The sequence below is a fragment of the Salmo salar genome, chromosome ssa15 (genome assembly GCF_905237065.1).
Source record: "Salmo salar chromosome ssa15, Ssal_v3.1, whole genome shotgun sequence".
Lineage (NCBI taxonomy): Eukaryota > Metazoa > Chordata > Actinopteri > Salmoniformes > Salmonidae > Salmo > Salmo salar.
In genome coordinates this window covers 6,742,123-6,761,009 of record NC_059456.1, presented here as the reverse complement: position 1 = coordinate 6,761,009, position 18,887 = coordinate 6,742,123, and the positions used below count along the sequence as shown (strand labels likewise).

The 18,887-nt window shown below is 42.8% G+C and overlaps 1 protein-coding gene across 1 annotated transcript in view; it reads right to left on the bottom strand.

Annotated features, from left to right (window-relative positions):
* The window catches only part of cspg4ba (chondroitin sulfate proteoglycan 4ba), a 71,237-nt gene that overhangs the window by 34,367 nt on the left and 17,983 nt on the right, over nucleotides 1–18,887 (bottom strand). The window lies entirely within an intron of this gene.

Below are 18,887 nucleotides of genomic sequence, written 5' to 3'. Positions count from 1 at the left end.
AGGCCCTGTGTGAAGGGTTGTAAAATTCTAGAGGAGAATCTCTTGCCACATGGTTCATAGAGAGACACAGGAAATTCTTCCAACTCACAGAATTGGGGAACCGAATGACATGTATGTTCTGGAGAAGGTATGGTAGATTGGTGAAGAATCCAGCTACGAACTGGTCCGCTTGGTACAATTTTGTGATACTCAGAAGAGACAATATAGCCATATTACCATAAAACTGTTTATATAATAGCCTCAGCGATGGGACTTGCATCCAAATGGTTGTATAGAATGTATTAATAAGGATAAAGCTATTTGTAATACATTGAGATGCTATGTACTGATGTTAATGTGATAGAATTGTATTTCTGTACCAAGCTTAACTCAGTCATCGGCACGCCCCTAGGGACACAGACAGGACCAGGCGTCATGTGACAAGCCTGTTCTTTGTTCACTATAAAACCCCACCCTGATTTACTTTCTAACAGACCAGGCCTCCACTCCATTGCGAGTTGGCCAATAGGTTTGACCATCCAATTCCGCTACTGAAAGTGAACTATACCACGTGGTTAACTTTTAGACTATTGATATCGACAGAATAAGAACAAGTCTTTGATATTAATTAATAGTCTGCAGCTAGAAATTATATCATTGAACGCAAAGACCGACGAAACATCCATTCTGACGACATTAATGAATGTCGCTTTGAAAGATCCATCCTAACCGAGAGAGAGAGAGAGAGAGAGAGAGAGAGAGAGAACTCTCCAACAGAACGACGCTCCAACAAGGATCCCGACGACACACTGAGCGTAAATATATATTGATTGCAATTGTTCCCGAATGAGTGAGCGTTCATGTGCAAAGGAATAGCATATCAATTGTTAATATTAATGAACTCTGTGTGCCTCCTCAGCTGACCATTTATGACCCTTTGTTAACAAGACACCAGTCATGCCTGTTTAGCCCACTAGGGCACATTACTCTACCAATTCTTTGTGACGATAATTACTGTTTGTATGCTTTCTGTGAATTACTTAGTTTACTAAATAAATTATTTTAAGACAATTGATGTATGGATGACTCTTAGTAAAGGCTGGGTTCGTGCAGATACAACAATTTACGACGTTTGGAATGAGACTGGACTCGAGATAAAATACACCATTTAAACCAGAAGATAATCGGCCTATACTATAATATAATATAATATATAATGTTATAATATAGGAAAGTTATATTAGGAAAATTATAACTTTGTAATCTGAATATTTTCCTTGGTGCCCCAATCTCCTAGTTAATTATAGTTATTAAACGATTAATCAGTTTAATCGCGTGATAATAATTACAGGGAGTTATTTTGATAAACATGTCTTCAGTTTAATGGTACCCCAAAGACACGACATATATTGCGCCCCTGTGAGGACTCTAAAACTAAAACGCACGTTGGGTCATTTTGATAATACATTTATGGAGCCCCCGTGCGAGGAATCTAAGATAGAATTGGACTTTGCTGTGAAATTCTATATATCAATTGTGCAAACAGAATTGTACAAACAGCCTGCAATCTAAACAAAGTGATTGTGTATTTTCCATTGGGAGAAGCTATTTAGAGTGGCTCCGGTCTTATGTCGATAGCAGTGAGGGATAAATTCCAGATTTAGTCCGTTAGGCCAAACGGTACTGTTTCTGTCGGTCAATATTAACTTCTAGAGTAAGGTTAGAAATTAGAAGATAACTGTCCGGTGACCGAGCCGAATAATTTGCCTACCACACTAAGACAGTGTGGGCAGACCGTATGCATATCTGTATTTAAGTACCGTGTCGCTCCGGTCAACATAAACGCTAGCAGAATATGCTGAATGGGGTTAAGGTGAGACGTCACTAGAAAACCCACCCTTTCCATAGTGAAAGGACCCTATTTTGGTGCTTGGAAGTGATACTCCTGAACAAAGTTAGGAAGAGCTTCGCATTACTGCAAGCTAACAGAGAGGGGACATTTTACCCTCCCCGTACCACGTTTAAAATTCCTCCGCTAGCGCGACGGAAGTCCGACCTTTGTACTTCCGTTTAATTTCAGCATTCTATACACTGGTGGTGAAGAATCGCCAGTACATCTCTAGGGGAAATCCAAACATGGATCACGGTAAGATATCCAGACAATCGCAATTGACTGGATATGACGTCTCATTCAATTTAACTAACAAGTGAAATTGCCAGATTTACCTTTTCAAGTGGATCTTTTAAATAATATCCAAAATTGATTGGGCTTCTACAATGAGACATGATTAACTTTTTCCAAACTTAACGTAGATGAAGCAAAGCTCTCAGGTTAATTGAAAGTTAATTCCCAGATAGCCTTTACAGGTTTGATTTATCATAAATAGATTAATCAGTAAAATCTGCTTTAGCAAAGCACACTCAGTAAAACCCATTACTGACGGGAGTGAATCCCATGTGGCTTCGGCCTTAAGGGAAAGTATAGTGGTCAATGTACCCTAAACATTTAAACTACATTACTGTTATGATAACCCCGCAATCTGAATTGCTTGGGTATCATTCTCATTCAATTTAATAAGTTAAAGTGTCGAACATACCTTTCTAGGTTCTTCCAACTAAATGAGACAACTTAAACTTTGCATATTAACCTTGATGAAGCAACCTCTCAGGTAATTCAAAGTTAATTCCCAGATAGCCTACACAGGTTTGATTTATCATAAATAGATTAATCAGTCAAATCTGCTTTAGCAAAGCACATTCAGTAAAACCCATTACTGACGGGACTGAATCCCATGTGGCTTCAGCCCCAGGGAGGAGCGTACCCTAGTGGTGAAGGGTCCCAACATTTGACCTACGGTTTACACTTATGATATCCAATCAATGGAGATTGTATGGTTTATCGTCTCATTCAATTTAATAAGTTAAATTGTCGAACATACCTTTCTAGGTTCTTCCAATTAAATGAGACAACTTCAACTTTGCATATTAACCTGGATGAAGCAACCTCTCAGGTAATTCAAGTTTAATACCCAGATTGCCTACCCAGGTAGGACTAATCATTGGCATTGATTAATTCAATTTGCTTTTGCAAATTCATTCACGTCCAACTTCCACAGTACTGTACAGTACTGATGGTTCATTAACGTCTATAAATAGATTAAAATCGTCTTTGCAGCTCCCCACATTCCAAAACCAAATTTTGGAAAATTAGGAAAAACATTTTTTCTTTCAAATGTTCTAATAATGTGCAAGCTATCAGAGGGAGTGGTCCCCACTCGCCCGCTAATTAGTGAACCTCCACCAGTAAATGGATTGATATCTGACCTCAGCAGCGATAACAACCCTAATTATGCCATTAGTGGAAAAGCAGACAACAATGCTTTCCAAAATCAACCATCGGGCGCAGGCCTTGTAAAGGTTCTCTCCGGTCTAGCCCTATTGTCTTGCCATCCGAGATTGGGATCTGTCCAATACCGCAGCGCACAGCTGAAGCACGAGCAGGTAACGGTAGACATAAAGGGACAGGTGGAGAGAACCGGGAAAACAATGACAAATGCAGAAAAGGGAAAAATTCTGCTAGCTATGGAACTGCGTTTGAAAACTGAACAATTAAATGTAATTGCAAAAACGTATGACGATGAACAAGCACAAGCTCTTCAACAAAATCGTTTTCTACAGGAACAAAATCATATGCTACAGGAACAACTCGATTTAGCCAAAACTAAATACGATGATGTCCACGCCAAACTCGATAAATCTGAAGAGTTATCTACAAACAGGAGCGCTCAACTTGACAACATGCATGCTGTTTTGTTGAATGTTACTCAAAATAACACGGTTCTCCTCAAAGCGCTGCAGACCAAAGACGATCAGTTAATGAACACAATGACAAAGTTGGATGATAAATCAGCAGAACTTATTGAAGTCGCTGACCAAATGAATGATGAGAGAACTCAGCTGATGAGGATGGAAATATTGATTTCTAAGCAAGCAGAGGAAATCTCATCACTGAATCTCTCGCTCCGTACTCAAGACCTCTATCTGCAAACCATGACAGATAAGTTTGAGACCGAAAGGAGCAGGTGTGACACTCACGTGTCCAAAATCGGTACTCTAAGCGCTCAAGTGGATTCTGCAATGCAGCAGAATTCCACCCTTAGGTACCATCTGGAGGAAATCCAGAATGGTCACGCTCTACAGCGCGACTACCCATCCAAGCAACCGGAGCCCTGTACTCACAGGAGTGAAGACAATAGGTTTCAGACCTTGCCTCCCTCATGTGTCCCTCAGTCTTCTCCTCTTGGCCCTTCGGCACTGAGTAATATGGCGCCTCTTGGCCAACAACAACAAGGCTTGGCTTCCTCTCTTGGCCTTTTGGCCCCAATCTCTCCACAGGATGAAGCCAACCCTCTCCGCCCGCTTGGCGCGGAATACCTTGACAAACTCGTCAAGAATTTCCCCACCTTTGACCCCGTTCCAGGTCAGCCAAACGATACTGAGACGTTCCTAGCTGACATAGAGGACGCGTTGGATGGCTACCCGAACGCTACGGGTTCTGACAGGGTTTACCTGTTGAAGCGAACGTCGAATAGACACGTGACGAGGTTCATTCGTCTACAACAGCAACACGTGCTAAATGACTATGCTAAACTTGCCACAGCTTTGAGATTAGAATTCAGTGGTTCGGCGACTCGCAAACACGATAGCTCACTGGCTAACACCGTCAAACAAGCTCGGAACAAACACCCACAAGCTTACTATCATAGGCTTCGTTCAGCTTACTTTGGCCTACTCACTGAAACAGGAATGGAAGAGCTGTTACCATTCAAACAAATGTTTCTGTCGAACATGTATCCCACCTTCCTTACCTACTTGGGCCCTGCCGCCCACGTTGGCTTGCCTATCTTACAACTCAGAGAGCTTGCAAGCACAGCTTTTGAGGCATCAAAAGTTCACAATGCTAAGATCCCTGACCACTCAGTTTTGAAGTTTGACCAGGAGCACTCACTCCAGTTAGAGGGTGCATTATCAGGTATTGGAGCGTCGAGAGATGACGCACAGCAACAGTTTCTACCACGAAACCATGGTTCCAATAACCTCCGCGGTCGAAAAAACTGTAAAGTACGTAGCCATCAACATGACTACCGCTACAATCGACCCGTTCGCTACGTTCCTGCACCCAACCCACAAAAGTGTCAGAGCACAAGGGTAACAAAGGGTTGAAGGACGATCAAAACGTAGACCAATGTTCTCCAGAAGTCCCACTACGGGAAGAACTTTACCTGTTAGGGCTAGGGGGCAGTATTGACACGGCTGGATAAAAAACGTACCCGATTTAATCTGGTTACTACTCCTGCCCAGTAACTAGAATATGCATATAATTATTGGCTTTGGATAGAAAACACCCTAAAGTTTCTAAAACTGTTTGAATGGTGTCTGTGAGTATAACAGAACTCATATGGCAGGCCAAAACCTGAGAAGATTCCATGCAGGAAGTGGCCTGTCTGACAATTTCTTGCCCTTCTTATTTATCTCTATCCATTACAGAGGATCTCTGCTGTTACGTGACACTTCCTACGGCTCCCATGGGCTCTCAGAAGGCGGCAAAAAGCTGAATCGTGGCTTTGCAGGCTCTGGCTGAAAAAAAGTAGCGCGTGTGGGTAGTGGCTGGTTACAGTACTGTGAGACTCAGGCGCGTGCCCGCGTCGACCCCATGCCTTGTTTTCTTTCGTCTGTTTACCTAAACGCAAATTCCCGGTCGGAATATTATCGCTTTTTTACGAGAAAAATTGCATAAAAATGGATTTTAAACAGCGGTTGACATGCTTCGAAGTACGGTAATGGAATATTTAGATTTTTTTTGTCACGAATTGCGCCATGCTCGTGACCCTTATTTACACTTCGGATAGTGTCTTGAACGCACGAACAAAACGCCGCTATTTGGATATAACGATGGATTATTTTGGACCAAACCAACATTTGTTATTGATGTAGCAGTCCTGGGAGTGCATTCTGACGAAGAACACCAAAGGTAATCAAACTTTTGTAATAGTAAATCGGAGTTTGGTCAAGGCTAAACTTGGTGGGTGTCTAAATAGCTAGCCGTGATGGCTGGGCTATGTACTCAGAATATTGCAAAATGTGCTTTCACCGAAAAGCTATTTTAAAATCGGACACCTCGATTGCACAAAGGAGTTCTGTATCTATAATTCTTAAAATAATTGTTATGTTTTTTGTGAACGTTTATCGTGAGTAATTTAGTAAATTCACCGGAGGTTTGCGGGGGGTATGCTAGTTCTGAACGTCACATGCTAATGTAAAAAGCTGTTTTTTGATATAAATATGAACTTGATTGAACAAAACATGCATGTATTGTATAACATAATGTCCTAGGTGTGTCATCTGATGAAGATCATCAAAGGTTAGTGCTGCATTTAGCTGTCTTCTGGGTTTTTGTGACATTATATGCTAGCTTGAAAAATGGGTGTCTGATTATTTCTGGCTAGGTACTCTGCTGACATAATCTAATGTTTTGCTTTCGTTGTAAAGCAATTTTTGAAATCGGACAGTGTGGTTAGATTAACGAGAGTCTTGTCTTTAAAATGGTGTGAAATAGTCATATGTTTGAGAAATTGAAGTAATAGCATTTTTAAGGTATTTGAAAATCGCGCCACGGGATTACACTGGCTGTTGCGTAGGTGGGACGATTTCGTCCCACCTAGCCCAGAGAGGTTAAGCGAGAACAATTTGAGAAAAGGGTAAAAGATAAGTCACAAGGACTAGACAGGGAATTACCGGACAACAGGTCCGCAGGAATTAACACCTATAGCAAGGACGTTAAAGTTCAAATTTCTCCCGCTCTCATTCAAGACCTATCCAGGGCCCGCTTGATCAAGAAACAAGCCCCCGGGCTCTGTCAATAGACTCTGATACAAAAGTTGCGAAGAAAAAGGTCAATTGCTTCGTTAAAGCCAAGCCCACTCAAAATTGGAAAAGTCAATCTGCTTCCATCTTGAACAGACATGGCACATCACGTCGTTGCGAACGACCACTCCACTTTGTGGGGAATATGTCCACTAACCACGAATCTAAATGGCCATACCTGGAAACAGTCCTGGAGGACTGCTTAGCTTGTCATGCGCTAATTGATTCGGGTGCGACAATATCACTCATCTCTCAAACATTGTTTGATGATCTCAAAAGGGCTTTGAAGCCAACTAAACGTTGGTTAAAAGTGGAACGATGCGACACTAAACTTCGAGGGGTCACTCAGACTACCTCGCCTCTCACATTGAGAGTCATGCTGAAACTACACTTCCAGGACGTATCGCTCGTTCACCCTGTGTATGTTACCAGCCTCGAAACTGTACCCCTGCAACTTGGAGCAGACTTGATGGATCGGTTACTCCCATTGATGGATTGGAAAACCAACCAGGTATGGTCACAGGCCACAGTGCCTTCTCCACTGACCACACTGTCTCCCCCTAACGCTAGCTGCAACGCAGTCCTTCACGAGGGGTATCTGTCGAAAGCACCCCTTGGGAAAAAGACGTTTAGAAACCTCTTGGTACAGAATCCGATCCACGGAGATAATACGATATCTCGACACATTCCATCAGCCAACCTGATTGACCATTCTTTTCATGATTTCGAGCCAGCTGTCTCTGTGAATAAGCAACTTCCCTCCTCCTTGCAGTCGTGCAATACGATAGTTGAGATGAACTCTTGCCCTTTGGACACTTCCGCAAGCACTGCGGCCGTCTCAGCAAGAAAAACATTGATGCGCAGAGTATACTCTGCTTCCGATGATACACCATCCGCTTTGTTGGGGACTGTCACCCCTTACAATGACACTAATGGCGTCAGTCCAGCAACTGACCCGATGACTCCCACTGGTGAAACACTTTGCGATATCACAGACCGATATCCTCGTCTCAGTTCGCAGGTAATGAAGAGGTTGCCACACGCGGACGCGGTGGTGACTGACATGCCTCGACAGCCACTGAGCGTTTTGAAGCACAAACACCAGGAGATTTGGTTGAAAGGTTACAGCCATTCTCATAACAATGCGGCCGCTGAAAACTCATACATAGGGTCCAACCTTTTCGTTTGCGCATTGGACACCAACACCACCCGCTGGTGGGGGGTCCCAAGGCACAAAGGGGGGGAATAGTAGCCCAGACCCATGATGAGCCTCATCGAGGCCGGTGGGGGGGTCAAGACTACGGACAACACCGTACGAGGCCGCCAGAGCATAAATCAAATCTAGTTGTAAACTCCCCTATGAGAACAGTGAGGAGCAGACAGGCCCCTAGACGGGGATTATCTTAGAAGACATCTAAGATAGTACTGAGGTGTACCACACTGGTCGTAAAGGAAGTCCAGTGGACTTGTCCACCTCAAAACAAATGGCATCAATAATTATTCTTTGCCATGTGTAGGTTCAACTACAATACAACTAGTAAAATGCTCCAATCATGTGTTCCGGTAGATAATATTTCAGAATAAAATCGGTAGGATAACTGGTCCCCTTGAGTACCAGTACCAATACTAGCAACAGTCAGTCCCGCTACAATCAGTAAGAAGGTTAGAGACCTAACCAATCAAATTACCATTGACAACAGCGACATAGGAGTCACTCAGAGTGCAACACGTGGAGGGGAATCTCCAGTGCACTCTTCCAATGGTTAACACACATGTCACTAATAAATAGGACCCTCCATTCAGGAGGAAAATTATTAGAAGTCATGAACCATGATCACACCACGTATGACTGGTCCAATACTTAAAGAGTACTTCCGTCGTGAGGTTAGCTCCTCCGTGGATAACATAGCTATGAAACAGACTACATACCTATCGCCACTACAATAGTGGAAGACAGTGACTGGTAGTAAAACCACTACAGACTCCCTTGACACCAATTCTGACTGACCTCCAGGCATTGACCTGAAAATTACCTGACTACGTCAGACTCATTCTGAACAAGTTGTAATCTGCCCAGATACTTGGTTTTCTTCCCTTGACATGCGTGCTTGTGTAAGCATGAACGTACATGCACAACGGAACATCCAATTAGGATTTATACTAGGACCACTTAAGGGCCCAAGCAAAATACCAGCCTTAGTAAAGTTGAACATTTACTTCTAGGCCTTTGACTCTACAGCACTCACCAGTTTTCTTCCCAGAAGTCCATAGGTCATCCCTGTAGACTGCCCAAAACTAGTGCATTACAGCTGTAGACTTATCATATAGTTATCAACTTAGGATAGCGCTTAAGCAACACACCAAGTAGGAAAAACCCTAGATATGGCATTAGAGACAGTGCCATGATAATCATTTTGCCAGAACATTGGACGTATATAGAATACAGTCCAATTAGATTATTGTTTTGTGTGAGAACTATATTTTGTATATTTATTTGTTTGTTTATGCTTTCATTCCTTTTCGGTTCAGTTCCTTTGACACTTAGGAAGTGACAGAGCCATAAACAAAGTCCCCATACAACCATCACTTAGTGCCACAACGCCGCTCATTGGGGAATGAATGTAATTATATATATTTCATGAGTGTGTGTGCGTTGTTAACCTGTTATGGCTAGGGGGCAGTATTTTCACGGCTGGATAAAAAACGTACCCGATTTAATCTGGTTACCACTCCTACCCAGTAACTAGAATATGCATATACTTATTACATATGGATAGAAAACACCCTAAAGTTTCTAAAACTGTTTGAATGGTGTCTGTGAGTATAACAGAACTCATATGGCAGGCCAAAATCTGAGAAGGTTTCATTCAGGAAGTGGCCTGTCTGACAAGGTGTCGTTCTTCTTGTCTCTGTTTATTGAAGAGTGAGGATCTTAGCTGTCCCGTGACACTTCCTATGGCTGCCATAGGGTCTCAGAAGGCGGTAAAAACCTGAATCGTGGCTTTGCAGGCTCTGGCTGAAACAAAGTAGCGCGTTTGGGTAGTGGCTGGTTACAGTACTGTGAGACTCAGGCTCGTGCCCGCGTCGACCGAAAGCTTTGTTTACTTTCCTATGTTTAGCTAAATGGACATTCCCGGTCGGAATATTATCGCTTTTTTACGAGAAAAATGGCATAAAAATGGATTTTAAACAGCGGTTGACATGCTTCGAAGTACGGTAATGGAATATTTAGATTTTTTTTTGTCACGAATTGCGCCATGCGCACGACCCTTATTTACCCTTTCAGATAGTGTCTGGAACGCACGAACAAAACGCCGCAATTTGGATATAACGATGGATTATTTTGGACCAAACCAACATTTGTTATTGAAGTAGCAGTCCTGGGAGTGCATTCTGACGAAGACAACAAAAGGTAATCAAACTTTTATAATAGTAAATCTGATTTTGGTGAAGGCTAAACCTGCCGGGTGTCTAAATAGCTAGCCCGTGATGCCTGGGCTATGTACTTAGAATATTGCAAAATGTGCTTTCACCAAAAAGCTATTTTAAAATCGGACATATCGAGTGCATAGAGGAGTTCTGTATCTATAATTCTTAAAATAATTGTTATGCTTTTTGTGAACGTTTATCGTGAGTAATTTAGTAAAATGTTAGCAAATTCCTCCGGAAGTTTGCGGGGGGTATGCTAGTTCTGAACGTCACATGCTAATGTAAAAAGCTGTTTTTTGATATAAATATGAACTTGATTGAACAAAACATGCATGTATTGTATAACATAATGTCCTAGGTGTGTCATCTGATGAAGATCATCAAAGGTTAGTGCTGCATTTAGCTGTCTTCTGGGTTTTTGTGACATTATATGCTAGCTTGAAAAATGGGTGTCTGATTATTTCTGGCTTGGTACTCTGCTGACATAATCTAATGTTTTGCTTTCGCTGTAAAGCCTTTTTGAAATCGGACAGTGTGGTTAGATAAAGGAGAGTCTTGTCTTTAAAATGCTGTGAAATAGTAATATGTTTGAAAAATGGAAGTTTTTGTATTTTTGAGGAATTTGTAATTCGCGCCACGCCTATCATTGGATATTGGAGCAGGTGTTCCGCTAGCGGAACGTCTAGATGTAAGAGATTAACATCTGCCTAAGTTACTGCCCAGATCTTCCAGTCTGGACGACGGGTCCGCAACGGCGACCCCAAATCCGGACACCCACAGCCTATCCTTGTGGCGACCAGCCCGCTGTCAGAGAGCCTACCAAGGTAAACCACCAGAGGGGGGGGACCGCAACGGCGATCACCAACCAGGACATCCCCTGGCCCTTCCTGGGGTACTTTGCAGCTTCCAGGGAACCTACCAAGGTACACCACTAGAGGAGACCGCAACGGCGATCACCAACCGGACATCAACTGCCCATCCTTGTGGTGGACTGCTCCGCTTCCAGAGAGCCTACCGAGTTCAACTACCAGAGGGGACTGCAACGATGATCTACCAACGGGACATCATGTGGTCATGATTTATGTTGATTTGTAACTTGCAGGATAAACAAGATCCAAACCACCAGGGGGGTATGTCATGACGTTACCCTCTTTGAGTACAGGGAGGACAGTTGACCCCCTCCCCCCTTGCACCATCCCCCAACCTACCTCCCCCCACCCAGGCCCTGTGTGAAGGGTTGTAAAATTCTAGAGGAGAATCTCTTGCCACATGGTTCATAGAGAGACACAGGAAATTCTTCCAACTCACAGAATTGGGGAACCGAATGACATGTATGTTCTGGAGAAGGTATGGAAGATTGGTGAAGAATCCAGCTACGAACTGGTCCGCTTGGTACAATTTTGTGATACTCAGAAGAGACAATATAGCCATATTACCATAAAACTGTTTATATAATAGCCTCAGCGATGGGACTTGCATCCAAATGGTTGTATAGAATGTATTAATAAGGATAAAGCTATTTGTAATACATTGAGATGCTATGTACTGATGTTAATGTGATAGAATTGTATTTCTGTACCAAGCTTAACTCAGTCATCGGCACGCCCCCAGGGACACAGACAGGACCAGGCGTCATGTGACAAGCCTGTTCTATGTTCACTATAAAACCCCACCCTGATTTACTTTCTAACAGACCAGGTCTCCACGCCATTGCGAGTTGGCCAATAGGTTTGACCATCCAATTCCGCTACTGAAAGTGAACTATACCACGTGGTTAACTTTTAGACTATTGATATCGACAGAATAAGAACAAGTCTTTGATATGAATTAATAGTCTGCAGCTAGAAATTATATCATTGAACGCGAAGACCGACGAAACATCCATTCTTTGATGACATTTATGAATGTCGCTTTGAAAGATCCATTCTAACCGAGAGAGAGAGAGAGAGAGAGAGAGAGAGAGAGAGAGAGAGAGAGAGAGAGAGAGAGAGAACTCTCTAACAGAACAACGCTCCAACAAGGATCCCGACGACACACTGAGCGTAAATATATATTGATTGCAATTGTTCCCGAATGAGTGAGCGTTCATGTGCAAAGTAATAGCATATCAATTGTTAATATTAATGAACTCTGTGTGCCTCCTCAGCTGACCATTTATGACCCTTTGTTAACAAGACACCAGCCATGCCTGTTTAGCCCACTAGGGCACATTACTCTACCAATTCTTTGTGACGATAATTACTGTTTGTATGCTTTCTGTGAATTACTTAGTTTAGTAAATAAATTATTTTAAGACAATTGATGTATGGATGACTCTTAGTAAAGGCTGGGTTCGTGCAGATACAACAATTTACGACGTTTGGAATGAGACTGGACTCGAGGTAAAATACACCATTTAAACCAGAAGATAATCGGCCTATACTATAATATAATATATAATGTTATAATTTAGGAAAGTTATATTAGGAAAATTATAACTTTGTAATCTGAATATTTTCCTTGGTGCCCCGATCTCCTAATCGCGTGATAATAATTACAGGGAGTTATTTTGATAAACATGTCTTCAGTTTAATGGTACCCCAAAGAGACGACACTCCACAGAGCCAGAACAAGACCGAATAACTCCTGTCGTGTCTTTGGGGTACCATTAAACTGAAGACATGTTTATCAATTAACTCCCTGTAATTATTATCACGCGATTAAACGGATTAATCGTTTAATTGTAATTAACTAGGAGATCGGGGCACCAAGGAGAATATTCAGATTACAAAGTTATAATTTTCCTAATATAACTTTCCTATATTATAATATAGGCCGATTATCTTCTGGTTTAAATGGTGTATTTTACCTCGAGTCCAGTCTCATTCCAAACGTCGTAAATTGTTGTATCTGCACGAACCCAGTCTTTACTAAAATCATCCATACATCAATTGTCTTAAAATCATTTATTTACTACACTAAGTAATTAACAGAAAACATACAAACAGTAATTATCGTCACAAAGGATTGGTATAGTAATGTGCCCTAATGGCTAACAGGCATGGCTGGTCTGTTAGACAATGGGTCATAAACAGTCAGCTGAGAAGGTACACAGAGTTCATTAATGTTAACAATTGACAATTGAAGGCTCGCTCATTCGGGAACAATTGCAATCAATATATATTTACGCTCATGTGTCGTCGGGATCCTTGTTCGAGCGTCGTTCTGATGGAGAGTTCTCTCTCTCTCTCTCTCTCTCTCTCGGTTAAAATGGATCTTTCAAAGCGACATTCATTAATGTCGTTATAGAATGGATGTTTCGTTGGTCTTCGCGTTCGATGATATAATTTACTTAGCTGCAGACTATTAATTAATATCAAAGACTTGTTCTTATTCTGTCGGTCTCGATAGTCTAAAAGTTAACCACGTGGTGTAGTTCACTTTCAGTAGAGGAATTGGATGGTAAAACCTATTGGCCATGGAGTGGAGGCCTGGTCTGGAGAAATGTAGCTCAGGGTATAGTTTTATAGTGACCCTTGAACAGGCTTGTCAAATGACGCCTGGTCCTGTCTGTGTCCCTTGGGGGCGTGCCGATGGCTGAGTGAAGCTTGGTACAGAAATCCAATTCTATCACATTAACATCAGTACATAGCATCTCAATGTATTACAAATAGCTTTATCCTTATTAATACATTTTATACAACCATTATGATGCAAGTCTCAAGCTGAGGCTATTATATAAACAGTTTTATGGTAATATGGCTATATTGTCTCTTCTGAGTATCACAAAATTGTACCAAGCGGACCAGTTCGTAGCTGGATTCTTCACCAATCTTCCATACCTTCTCCAGAACACAAATGTCGTTGGCTCCCCAATTCTGTGAGTTGGAAGAATTTCCTGTGTCTCTATGGGCCATGTGGCCAGAGACTCCTCTTAGAGTTTTTACAACCCTTTCACACAGGGCCTGGGTGGTTGGGAAGGTAGGTTGGGGGGTGGTACAAAGGGGAGGGGGTCAACTGTCTTTCCTGCACTCAAAGAGGCCAACGTCATGACACTCCACAGAGCCAGAACAAGACTGAATAACTCCACTCAGCCAGACACATTGCATAACCACATTACCTAACTATTTGGTAATGTTTACATTTTAGTGAGCAAAAAATATCCCATTTCATTTCAGCTCTAATTCACAGCTTTTAAAAATATATATATATATTTTTTTCACACCCTCATATAAGGAACGCACTGACACCGTCATGTTATTATGAATACATTTCCAAGCCATGATGTAACCTATAGTTAAAACAGAGAGCTTTGTTTAAGTCTCCCAGCAGGAAGATCCTATTATCTGTTTGCCTTCAGCTATGCTACTACTATCCATGTCTGTGTCCAAAATGGCACCCTATTCCCTATTTAGTGCACCACCTTTGACCAGGACCCATATAGTGCACCATATAGGGAATAGGGTCCCATTTGGGATGCAGTACCTGTCTCTGTGTAGCTCTACATCAGGACGACATGGCTTGTCAACGCTTGCTGCTGAGTCCCAGCTATACAAGCAGGGTTTCAAGACAACACAAAAGCAATGCTAATCTCTAAACTCTGATTCATTCAGAAAGAGACCCCAAGCCTGAGGACAAAAAAGTTTAAAAAAAAAAACGTTGGTGAATTCGATGACGTAAGTTGGATTAAGAAGAGGCACGAATGAGCAGTGTTCTTGCTCCTCACGGCACACTCAACAGAAACACACACAGCATCAGCACACTCCACACTCCACATTCCACACTTCACACTCCACATTTCACACTCCACATTTCACACTCCACACTCCACATTTCCCATTCCACACTCGACACTTCACACTCAACACTTCACACTCCACAATTCACACTCCACACCCCAACACAGAATGAAAAGTATAACCCAGGGAAATATTCTTCAGTCGCAGGGATGGGTGACGGTGACAGTGATAGTGACGGTGACGGTGACAGTGACAGTGATGGTGACAGTGACGGTGATGGTGACAGTGACAGTGATGGTGACAGTTTGATGCAGAGTGCAGATAAAGCTAAAAACGCATCTCAAGACTTTACGGAAACCAACGTTTCTTTCATTTTAACACGTCTGACTGTGTCACAGAAAGCCTCTATAACCTATCTGTCCTCCGCTTATGCTGATTTCTTCTGATAAAAAAGGTTTGTGAGAAGTTGTACCCATGTCTTCAAGCGACAGATGCATTTCCTTCTTTCGACTCAGCAGAACACAGCTCACGCTCTCTACTGGCCTAGATACAGTGCATTCGGAAAGTTTTCAGACCCCTTGACTTTTTCCACATTTTGTTACGTTACAGCCTTATTCTAAAATTGATTAAAAAAACAAAATCATCATCAATCTAAACACAATACCCCATAATGACATCACAATACCCCATAATGACATCACAATACCCCATGATGGCAAATTTATAAAAAATGTAAAACTGAAATATCACATTTACATAAGTATTCAAACCCTTTACTCAGTACTTTGTTGAAGCACCTTTGGCAGCGATTACAGCCTCGAGTCTTCTTGGGTACGTTTCTCACATTCTTCTCTGCAGATCCTCTCCAGCTCTGTCAGGTTGGATGGGGAGCGTCACTGCACAGCTATTTTCAGGTCTCTCCAGAGATGTTTGATCGTGTTCAAGTCCGGGCTCTGGCTGGGCCACTCAAGGACATTCAGAGACTTGTCCCAAAGCCACTCCTGCGTTATCTTGGCTGTGGGCTTAGGGTCGTTGTCCTGTTGGAAGGTGAACCTTCACCCCAGTCTGAGGTCCTGAGCGCTCTGGAGCAGATTTTCATCAAGGATCTCTCTGTACTTTACTCCGTTCATCTTTCCCACGATCCTGACTATTCTCCCAGTCCCTGCCGCTGAAAAACATCCCCACTGCATGATGCTGCCATCACCATGCTTCACCGTAGGGATGGTGCCAGGTTTCCTCAAGACCTGACGCTTGGTATTCAGGCCAAAGAGTTCAATCTTGGTTTCATCAGAACAGATAATCTTGTTTCTCATTGTCTGAGTGTCCTTTAGGTGCCTTTTGGCAAACTCCAAGCGTGCTGTCATGTGCCTTTTACTGAGGAGTGGCTTCCGTCTGGCATAAAGGCCTGATTGGTGGAGTGCTGCAGAGATGGTTGTCCTTCTGGAAGATTCTCCCATCTCCAAAGAGGAACTCTAGAGCTCTGTCAGAGTGAGTCATTGGGTTATTGATCACCTCACTGACGAAGGCCCTTTTCCCCTGATTGCTCAGTTTGGCCGAGAGGCCAGCTCTAGGAAGAGTCTTGGTGGTTTCTAACGTCTTCCATTTAATTCCACGTCTTCCATGATGGAGGCTACTGTCTTCTTGGGGATCTTCAATGCAGCAGACACTTTTTGGTACCCTTCCGCAGATCTCTGCCTCTACGAACAATTCCTTCAACCTCATGGTTTGGTTTTGCTCTGACATGAAAATAATTTGTTCTTAACTGACTTGCCTAGTTAAATAAAGGTTAAATAAAAATACAATAAATAAATAAATTGTCACACAACCTCTTTGACTGTATTTGTAGTTGTTGTTAGAGGGCCTCAACATATCCCCCCTCTCCCACAGTGAAAAGCACCGTCTGGGATGAGACTAACTCTGCCTGCTTGAGTTGTGTTGTTGAATGACTGACGGTCAGCTGGGAGCTGGGATAGAGACATAGCCAGACGTCGTGTGTGACGGGTGTGCAGGGTTACATGTCATCTGATTACACAAAAACTATAACTGTAATCACTTATGTTACCAGCAAAAATATGGTAATCAGATTACAGATTCTTTAGAAAAAGTACATGATTACTTCTTGGATTACTTTTAAATTCAGAAAGGGTGTTTTTCGAAGAAGAAAAAAACACATTATTCCATTCTTCGTGCTTTCTCAATGACATTCAATTCAGCATTGAACTCACCTGAGTGAGTCTGACCACAAGTAAGAGACCACTATGATGTCAGAGACCACTATGATGTCATAGACCACTATGATGACACACCAACGGATCATTTTTGTCTTCTTCTAATGCCTCTGAAAGGGAAGTTATCCAAAAGTAACCGAAAGTGATCGTTATGTTTCCGATAACAATTCTGGACAGCTAACTAAACTCAGCAAAAAAAGAAATGTCCTCTCACTGTCAACTGCGTTTATTTTCAGAAGACTTAACGTGTAAATATTTGTATGAACATAACAAGAGCCAACAAATGAGACAAACTGAACAAGTTCCACAGACATATGACTAACAGAAATTGAATAATGTGTCCCTGAACAAAGGGGGGGGGGTCAAAATCGAAAGTAACAGTCAGTATCTGGTGTGGCCACCAGCTGCATTAAGTACTGCAGTCATATTTGCCAGTTCATGCTGTGAGATGTTACCCCACTCTTCCACCAAGGCACCTGCAAGTTCCCAGACATTTCTGGGGGGAATGGCCCTAGACCTCACCCTCCGATCCAACAGGTCCCAGACGTGCTCAATGGAATTGAGATCCGGGCTCTTTGCTGGCCATGGCAAAACACTGACATTCCTGTCTTGCAGGAAATCACGCACAGGACGAGCAGTATGTCTGGTGGCATTTTCATGCTAGAGGGTCATGTCAGGATGAGCCTGCAGGAAGGGTACCACATGAGAGAGGAGGATGTCTTCCCTGTAATGCACAGCATTGAGATTGCCTGCAATGACAACAAGCTCAGTGCGATGATGCTGTGACACACCGCCCCAGACCATGACGGACCCTCCACCTCCAAATCGATCCCGCTCCAGAGTACAGGCCTCAGTGTAACGCTCATTCCTTCGACTATAAACACGAATCCGACCATCATCCCTGGTGAGACAAAACTGCGACTCATCAGTGAAGAGTACTTTTTGCCAGTCTTGTCTGGTCCAGCGACGGTGGGTTTGTGCCCATAGGCGACGTTGTTGCCAGCGATGTCTGGTGAGGACCTGCCTTACAACAGGCCTAAAGCCCTCAGTCCAGCCTCTCTCAGCCTATTGTGGACAGTCTGATTCTACTGCTTGCATCAGTTACCTGATGTAGTCATGGCTCTATGTAGTACTGTGCACCTCCCATAGTCTGTTCTGGACTTGGGGACTGTGAAGAGACCTCTGGTGGCATGTCTTGTGGGGTATGCATGGATGTCTGAGCTGTGTGCTAGTTCTTTGAACAGACAGCTCAGTGCTTTCAGCATGTCAATACCTCTCACAAAGACATGTTGTGATGCAGTCAATCTCTCCTCTACTTTCAGCCAGGAGAGATTGACATGCATGTTATTGATGTTAGCTCTCTGTGTACTGGGCCAGCCGTGCTGCTCTGTTCTGGGCAAACTGTAATTTGCAGTAGTCCAGGTGTGACAGAACTAGGGCCTGCAGGACCTGTTTTGTTGATAGCGATGTCAAGAAAACAGAGCAACACTTTATTATGGACAGACCTCTCCCCATCTTGGCTGCCGTTGCATCAATATGTTTTGACCATGGCAGTTTACAGAGTTACAGCAAGTAATTTAGTCTCCTTAACTTGCTCAATTTCCACATT